The 8,366-nt window shown below is 40.3% G+C and overlaps 1 pseudogene; it reads left to right on the forward strand.

The window, feature by feature from the left end:
- The first annotated feature begins 6,664 nt into the window (after positions 1–6,664).
- On the forward strand, positions 6,665–6,763 carry LOC128922395 (small nucleolar RNA U3; annotated as a pseudogene).
- Positions 6,764–8,366: the final 1,603 nt, after the last annotated feature.

Consider the following 8,366-nt stretch of genomic DNA (forward strand, 5'->3'; position numbering starts at 1 on the left):
GGATTTGTGGTGGGAGAGAGACTACGTCGCCGAGTCCTGGCATTCACCCCGGTGGATGAACGTCTTGCCACAATCCGCATCAAAGCGAGGTTCTTCAACATATCGCTGATTTGCGCCCACGCCCCAACGGAAGAGAAGGACGATGCGACCAAAGATGATTTCTATGAGCGCCTAGAACGCATCTATGAGCGCTGCCCCCGCCACGATGTCAAAATCGTGCTTGGCGATTTTAACGCCAGGGTGGGTAAAGAAGGTGTCTTTGGCACAACAGTCGGAAAATTCAGCCTCCATGACGAAACATCGCCAAACGGCCTGAGGCTGATCGACTTCGCTGGGGCCCGAAATATGGTTGTCTGTAGTACCAGATTCCAGCATAAAAAAATTCATCAAGCAACGTGGCTGTCCCCTGATCGAAACACGCGCAATCAAATCGATCACGTTGTGATAGACGGAAGACATGTCTCCAGTGTTTTAGACGTGCGTACGCTCCGAGGACCAAACATTGACTCGGACCATTATCTAGTAGCAGCAAAGATACGCACTCGCCTCTGTGCAGCAAAGAACGCCCGTCAACAAACACAAGGAAGGTTCGACGTCGAAAAGCTGCAATCACAACCGACAGCCGAACGATTTTCTACTCGACTTGCACTCCTGCTCTCGGAGAGCACTCATCAGCATCTCGATATAAGGGAGCTGTGGAACGGCATCTCAAACTCATTGCATACCGCTGCAGCCGAAACAATTGGTCTCCGGCAACGCCAAAAAACCAGTTGGTACGATGAGAATTGTCGTTCCGCAGTGGAGAGAAAACAGACTGCCTACCTCGCAACGTTGCGATCGACCACAACACGTTCGGGGTGGGATAGATATCGAGAACTGAAGAGGGAAGCGAGACGCATTTGCAGACGTAAAAAGAAAGAGGCCGAAATGCGTGAGTATGAAAAGCTTGAAAAGCTGGCCGACATGGGTAATGCTCGAAAATTTTATGAAAAGATGAGGCGATTAACAGAAGGTTTCAAGACCGGAGCATTATCATGTAGGGACCGAGAAGGTAATCTGGTAACGGATGTCCAGAGCACACTGGGATTATGGAGGGAACACTTCTCCGACCTGCTCAATGGCAGTGAAAGTACAACACCAGGAGATGGCGAACCCGATTCCTCAATCGATGACGATGGAATAGATGTTCCATTACCCGACCATGAAGAAATTCGAATAGCAATTACCCGCTTGAAGAACAACAAAGCGGCAGGGGCCGATGGATTACCGGCCGAGCTATTCAAATACGGCGGCGAAGAACTGATAAGGTGCATGCATCAGCTTCTTTGTAGAATATGGTCGGAAGAAAGCATGCCTGACGATTGGAATCTTAGTGTGCTCTGCCCAATCCATAAGAAGGGAGACCCCACAATCTGCGCCAACTACCGTGGTATAAGTCTCCTCAATATCGCATATAAGGTTTTGTCGAGCGCATTGTGTGAAAGAATAAAGCCCACCGTCAACGAACTGATTGGACCTTATCAGTGTGGCTTTAGACCTGGAAAATCCACAATGGACCAGATATTCACCATGCGCCAAATCTTGGAAAAGACCCGAGAGAGAAGAATCGATACTCACCATCTTTTTATCGATTTTAAAGCTGCCTTCGATAGCACGAAAAGGAGCTGCCTTTATGCCGCGATGTCTGAATTTGGTATCCCTGCAAAACTAATACGGCTATGTAAGCTGACGTTGAGCAACACCAAAAGCTCCGTCAGGATCGGGAAGGACCTCTCCGAGCCGTTCGATACCAAACGAGGCTTCAGACAGGGTGACTCACTATCGTGCGACTTCTTCAATCTATTGCTGGAAAAAATAATACGAGCTGCAGAACTAAATAGAGAGGGTACAATCTTCTACAAGAGTGTACAGCTCCTGGCGTACGTCGATGATATCGATATCATCGGAAACAACACCCGCGCCGTTTGTTCTGCGTTTTCCAGACTAGATAAAGAAGCGAAGCGTATGGGTCTGGTGGTGAATGAGGACAAGACGAAATATCTCCTGTCATCAAACAAACAGTCAGCGCACTCGCGTCTTGGCTCCCACGTCACTGTTGACAGTCATAACTTTGAAGTTGTAGATAATTTCGTTTATCTGGGAACCAGCATTAACAACACCAACAATGTCAGCCTTGAAATCCAACGCAGAATCACTCTTGCCAACAGGTGCTACTTTGGACTGAGTAGGCAATTGAAAAGTAAAGTCCTCTCTCGACGAACCAAAATCAAACTCTGTAAGTCGCTCATTATTCCCGTCCTGATGTATGGCGCTGAAGCGTGGACGATGACAACATCCGATGAGACGACTCTTGGGGTTTTCGAGAGAAAGGTTTTGCGCAAGATTTATGGTCCTCTAAACATTGGCAACGGCGGTTACCGCAGACGATGGAACGATGAGCTGTACGATTTATACGACGACATAGACATAGTTCAGCGAATAAAAAGACAGCGGCTACGCTGGCTAGGTCATGTTGTACGGATGGAAGAAAATACTCCAGCTCTGAAAGTATTCGATGCAGTACCCGGTGGAGGAAGCCGCGGAAGAGGACGACCTCCACTCCGGTGGAAAGACCAAGTGCAAAGTGACCTGGCTTCAATTGGTGTTTCCAGTTGGCGCCAAAAAGCAAAAAGGAGGAATGAGTGGCGAGCTCTGGTGGATTCGGCTATAATCGCTTAAAGCGGTTCCTACGCCAAATATATATATATATATAATTTATAAATGTAAATACATCATACAATTATAATAAATAAATAAAAATAAAACAATTTCAATTTTTCATTTTTAAACGGAAACGTAGGTGACCTATAGAATGAATACCAATGAACCAAATGTAAGTAATGAAACGGTGACCCAACAAATGACCAATATCTGTGATTAAAGGGTTACCCTGAAAATGATAAATCGAACAGTCTCCACTGATAGATGGCTGATTAAAAAAAAACTACTACAGGGGGCTCTGCTAACCACAGAGTGACATATGCCTTTCCAAAACAAAGAAAAATTGGAGCAGAAAGACATATGCAGCATTGGCACCAAAATCAATTAGAGAGAGCGAGCAAGATAATCACACCGACATGCCGTAAAAGAGGAGAAATGGTAACTATATCCTGCTGCTAGAACAAAAGAGACCAAAAAAATAATACAAGCTTTCTTTACCGGTAACCAATATTCCATAAGATAAGTAACTATACTCGTCTTGCAGGGGCACATTTCAGCAACTAAAAAAGAATGCAACCTACAAAATTTATACCTACAGAAGTAAATTAAATCTTAAAAATTGCTTAAAAATATAGTATTATTAAAATATTAGCTTCTGCCTTTCTTTTCAGTCCTATGTGATGACCTGAATCAATTTATTTCGGCTTCAAAGCCATTCCGTTATACCTCCGGATGGTTTTGCATTTATTGTCAATATTATTTAAAAAGCAACTTATTCAATCATATATTAATGTAAATTAATTTTTTATTTGTATTTACAATTTATTCGACATCTCAATATATATACTGCTTAACTCATAAGTACAATCTATAAATAAGATACCGGTATTGGTAGCCTGCTTTTGACATATTTGGATACTATATTGAGGGTTGATAGTAATAGATAATATGCAAAAAACTCTCTTAATGTATTTTTCGGGCTACGGTAGCCCAATTGTGTATCTGTAATAGCCTGAGTATAGTCGCCTTTAGGCTACGGGTGAATATGACAGACTACTGATCGCCAGTGATTGATCAATACCAGTTTCTTCATTCTAGCTGCCATCGATTGGTCACTTCTCTGCTCGCTATCTTTGGGCGCTGCTCGTCTGTCAAAAATTTTACATGTGAAAGCAACAACAAAGATATCTAGTTGAATTCGTGCTGGAGAGTATGCGAATACCTCATTAAAATTTCAATAGTCGCTTGCTGAGTGCTACCAAGTTTTGTTTTACTCATTTTAGAACCATTTTACTATTGTGAACGGCTCAAAGGACAAATTACTGTCAAAATAATAAAAATTGTTATACACAAATTTGAAATTGAAAAGGGCAGGCGGAGATAAATCGTTAGTATTTTTGTATTGCTTAATAAAAATTAAATTTGTTGCAGAAAACGTTAGAGATAGACGATGGTTGAAGAATTCAGTGCGACCAAGTATATACAATTCGATTTCAATGCTGCCAGTTTGTATGAAAATTTGGAAAATTTGTTCGATTGGCTTATCTATAGCAGTTAGCCAATCGATGACAGCTAATATATTGTAGTTTTGAGTAAAGCAATATATATGTATGTACTAGCTGTTACCCTGTGCGCTTCGCCACACCTAAATCGATTAAAACTCTTAAGGGTTTTTACTTTGTGTTTTATTTGTTGTTGTAAAATTGTTACTTATTTATAAAACATTTATAAAACATATTGGTATACAACATTTTTGGTTTTTCCACCTAGCGCGTAAATGAATAACCACCTTGGTGTTCCCACTCTCGAGCATGCGACGAACAATTGGCCGTGGGAGAAGCACGGTTCTTCCAAATTGACGCCGCACACTTGAAACGTTTGCCCTTGCGATTTGTTGATGGTCATCGCAAAGGCATGGGAATGCGTGGTAAGAGTACAACTTCACCTGTTGCCTAGTGCCATTACACAAAGTCGGTGGCTTCAGATTTCATAGAAGTATAATGGGTGAACCGACTTTCAGGACTAAACGATGCGGTGGCAGACCGGGGGGATCCAAATAATTCAAGAATTCAGTTGGATAATTGACTACTTCATCTTGATTCAAAACGCTATCAATCGATGTATATGTTGTAGCTTCTCCTGACAGTTTTTCTTGAATGTCAAAATTGATTTCGTTGACGTGTACATTTTTCGGTGCCAATATTGCGCGTTCACTTAAATAATCGTGGCGATGATAGTGTTGAACAATATTCGGAAATACACTTTCAATCAATTCTTCTTTCGATTGTAAAAGTGTACAAAAGTTGTTCGGCAATGTGATCAAACCGGTATCATCGATTGGTATTTTGCCTTAGCCAATGTCCAAAAACTGCTTCGAAAACGCCGCTGCGGATCGATCGATTTGCAATTGGACTCGCATGTTGACGGTAAGAGTCAGCCTTTGAACATGTCTCCACAAAACTGACGATTTTAAACAAGCGTTTATTTCGTCGCCAGGAGTTGATCGAGGAATGACTGGCAAAGTTTGCCGAAAATCGTCGGATAATAAGACTAATGCTCCGCCAAAAAGTTGTTGCTTTTGGCGTAAATCTTGCATTGTTCTATTGAATGCTTCTAATGACTTTTTGTTAGCCATTGGGCACTCATCCCATTGAACTATTCCAGCTCCTCGCAAAACTTTTGCCATTGCTGAATTCCTCGATATGTTGCACGATGGTGTTTCAACGACTTGGATGTTCAACGGTAATTTCAATGTGCTGAATGTGCTGTTCGACCGCTATCAAGTAGAGTAGCAGCGATGCCTGACGAAGCAATTGCCAGCGCAATTTTCTGCTGTGACCGTTTAGTAGCAAGAATCAAAGAGATCAGAAACGTTTTCCCTGTACCATCGGGCGCATCCAGAAAGTAGAATCCACCTGCGTTATTGTCAACCGCTCGTATAATCTTATCATAAGCATTTTTCTGCTGAATATTCAATTTGGTAATGTTAGCTTGTATGAAAGCACGCAATTCATTGCAATCGTATTGTTGTTCACGTTGAAGCTCATGGTCAAACATTTCAATCGCTGAACGATTGGGCGCAGTTATGCCAAGTTGCGCTAATGCCTTATTCGCGTTGACTAATAGCATCGGTTTTACGGACATTTGGATAACCATCAACACGCTCCCCTTGCTTTCGTCGTTGAAATGTTTTCGATGATGGATTCCAAGTGAAATATTGTGGTATTTCGGAATATAGCAATGTTCTTGCAAATTCATCGTTTTCACAACTCAAAAAAGGTAGTTAATGTTGTCCCCGGTGGTCGTGCTGCGCTCTGTTGTACATTGTCTGCAGTGAAATATACACGTTGACCATTTTCGAGATGAATTGCCAAATGAAGGCATTTGACAGGACTGCCAATCGTGCGGCAAAACATTATATCATGAGAATTTGTATAAGCGGGATGTATCATTTTTGTTTTTTTTTTTGCAAAACGTGCAATGATACACACATTAAATTTCTTATGTGCACCCTTCAAACAGACCCCAATCACCCCTGAAAATTTCATTGAAATCGGGCAAGCCGTCTAGGAGGATTATACGAACAGGAAGTTTTGCCACTTAATTTTATATATATAGAGATATGGTAATTGTAATCGGATGACACCTGAGAATTCTGTTTTATTGTTTCTTATTTAAGTAGTATTTAACGCGTTCCAACAATAATCGCCTACAGCGTTAAACAATTAACGCGAGAGAGAGAGAGAGAGTGAATGAGAGTAAAGCACACATGCTATTTGAGCAATTCTTGTTTATGTAGAACAATGTTTAAATTTTTGGTTGATGACATATTCACATGTGTACGCACATGTATGATTGTATGCTTGTGCATTATTTTTCTTTCGTTTCTGTTTCATTTCTGCGAATTCTCAACTATTTTGTGTGACTTTTGGTTGAAATACTCTGCGTGGGCCGTTGAAAAGTTAAGGCTATACTTCACAGGATCATTTCTGTAGTCAGTCTTCATTTACTTTCTTTGCAAATCGAAAGTATTTGCAAATTCGCTGTATAATTTGTTAGTGTTAAAGCAACAATATGCCTCAATATGTCAACTGCAGGTTCGCAAGCTTTTGCAGATATTATCGGAGAACCAGTTGAGTATAGCGAACAACCGGTACTCCTTGCGGGAGATTTCAATGTAAATTTCTCATTGCCAGAAGCTGAACCACTAATAATAGATGTAAGATATTTCATATCGTATTTTAGTTATCATAATCCAATTGTAAATATAATAGATATCAATCCGTCAGAACCCAGAAATGATAATTGATTTGGACTTTGCTTTATAAAATGTGCATAATAAATTTATAAAATGTGAATTGAAGAAAGTGTTGGCAACTCCACCATATTTTTATCCTTTCCCTCTCGCTAGTTTTCTTTCATAGAAAATGATATGCATTTCTTGGAATATCACTAAGAAGTATAACTTCTTCCGCGCGTAGGGACTCCACGCACCTTTTTATATATTGGTCACTTCTGGAAGAATCACTGACATTGTATTTAGGTTATGAAATTTCGAAGTAATTCCCTTGGCATCTCTGATAGTTAATTTTCAGAATTGGAGGGACAGCAGTTAGTCGGTTGATGGATTTAAAATCCAGCCAACAAGTATGAAATGATTTGTTTAATACACCGAAATATGTTTTACATCTATTTGAAATTGTACAAAATATAAGCTGTAATCGATTGGTCACATCTCTGCTCGCTTATAAAAAATTTAACATGTGAAAGCAACAACAAAGTAATCCAGTTTAATTCGTGCAAGAGAGTATGCGGATACCTCTTTAATAGCTCTATCACCGGTTGCTGATAAAATTTGCTACCTAGTTTTGTTTTAAGTGCTGAACACATAGACGACGACAAGTGGCGAGTGACACGCGTTCTTATGGGCACAGCTTTTTAGACAACAGCACAACTTCGCGACGAAAGGGTTGAAGGCTTCGCGGCCGCCAAATTAGAAATGTTTCTAATTTTGCCTACGACAATGGCCGCTGTAGATCTGCGACTAATATGTGAAATGTAAAATTATTCAATGTTCTCACAAGTATGACATTATTTTGTCAGCAGAAGCGTAAAATAGCTTTGATATATCATTTATAATAACAATCGATTATTTAAAACACATACATATGTACAAATATATAAAGTCACTCACTAAACTTCAATGATGTCGCGAATTCTGTGTTGATTTCTAGTGCTATATTCTTCGAGTCAGCCAATGGAAAATGAGGTCGCCCCTTATCAGCAACATTAATATAATATCCACATGATTGATCCTAGGAACTCAATAAGCAGTCTACAAGTTTATTCCTACACATGCTAATGCGAAACGCTACGATCAAAATGGGTATTGGGTTGTGTTTGGTGAAACAGGACGTTGTAGACTATACCAAATTGGGACTCCATTGGACAAATGGCTCAAATGTGGTGTTCCTCTGCGCTCCAAAAACTGTGTTTTTTTTTAACTTTCACACGTTCGTTATAACACATTAAAGTTTTTTAACTCGTCGTACATATAACAACCATGCATAAAATCATTTAAGTAAAGCATTTGTTCATGAAATCAAAAAACAGATAGATAGCACTTATGGTGCAAGCCTGAGCTGTCCTCTTAATCATGCGCAATA

Source organism: Zeugodacus cucurbitae, chromosome 5 (genome assembly GCF_028554725.1).
Source record: "Zeugodacus cucurbitae isolate PBARC_wt_2022May chromosome 5, idZeuCucr1.2, whole genome shotgun sequence".
NCBI lineage: Eukaryota > Metazoa > Arthropoda > Insecta > Diptera > Tephritidae > Zeugodacus > Zeugodacus cucurbitae.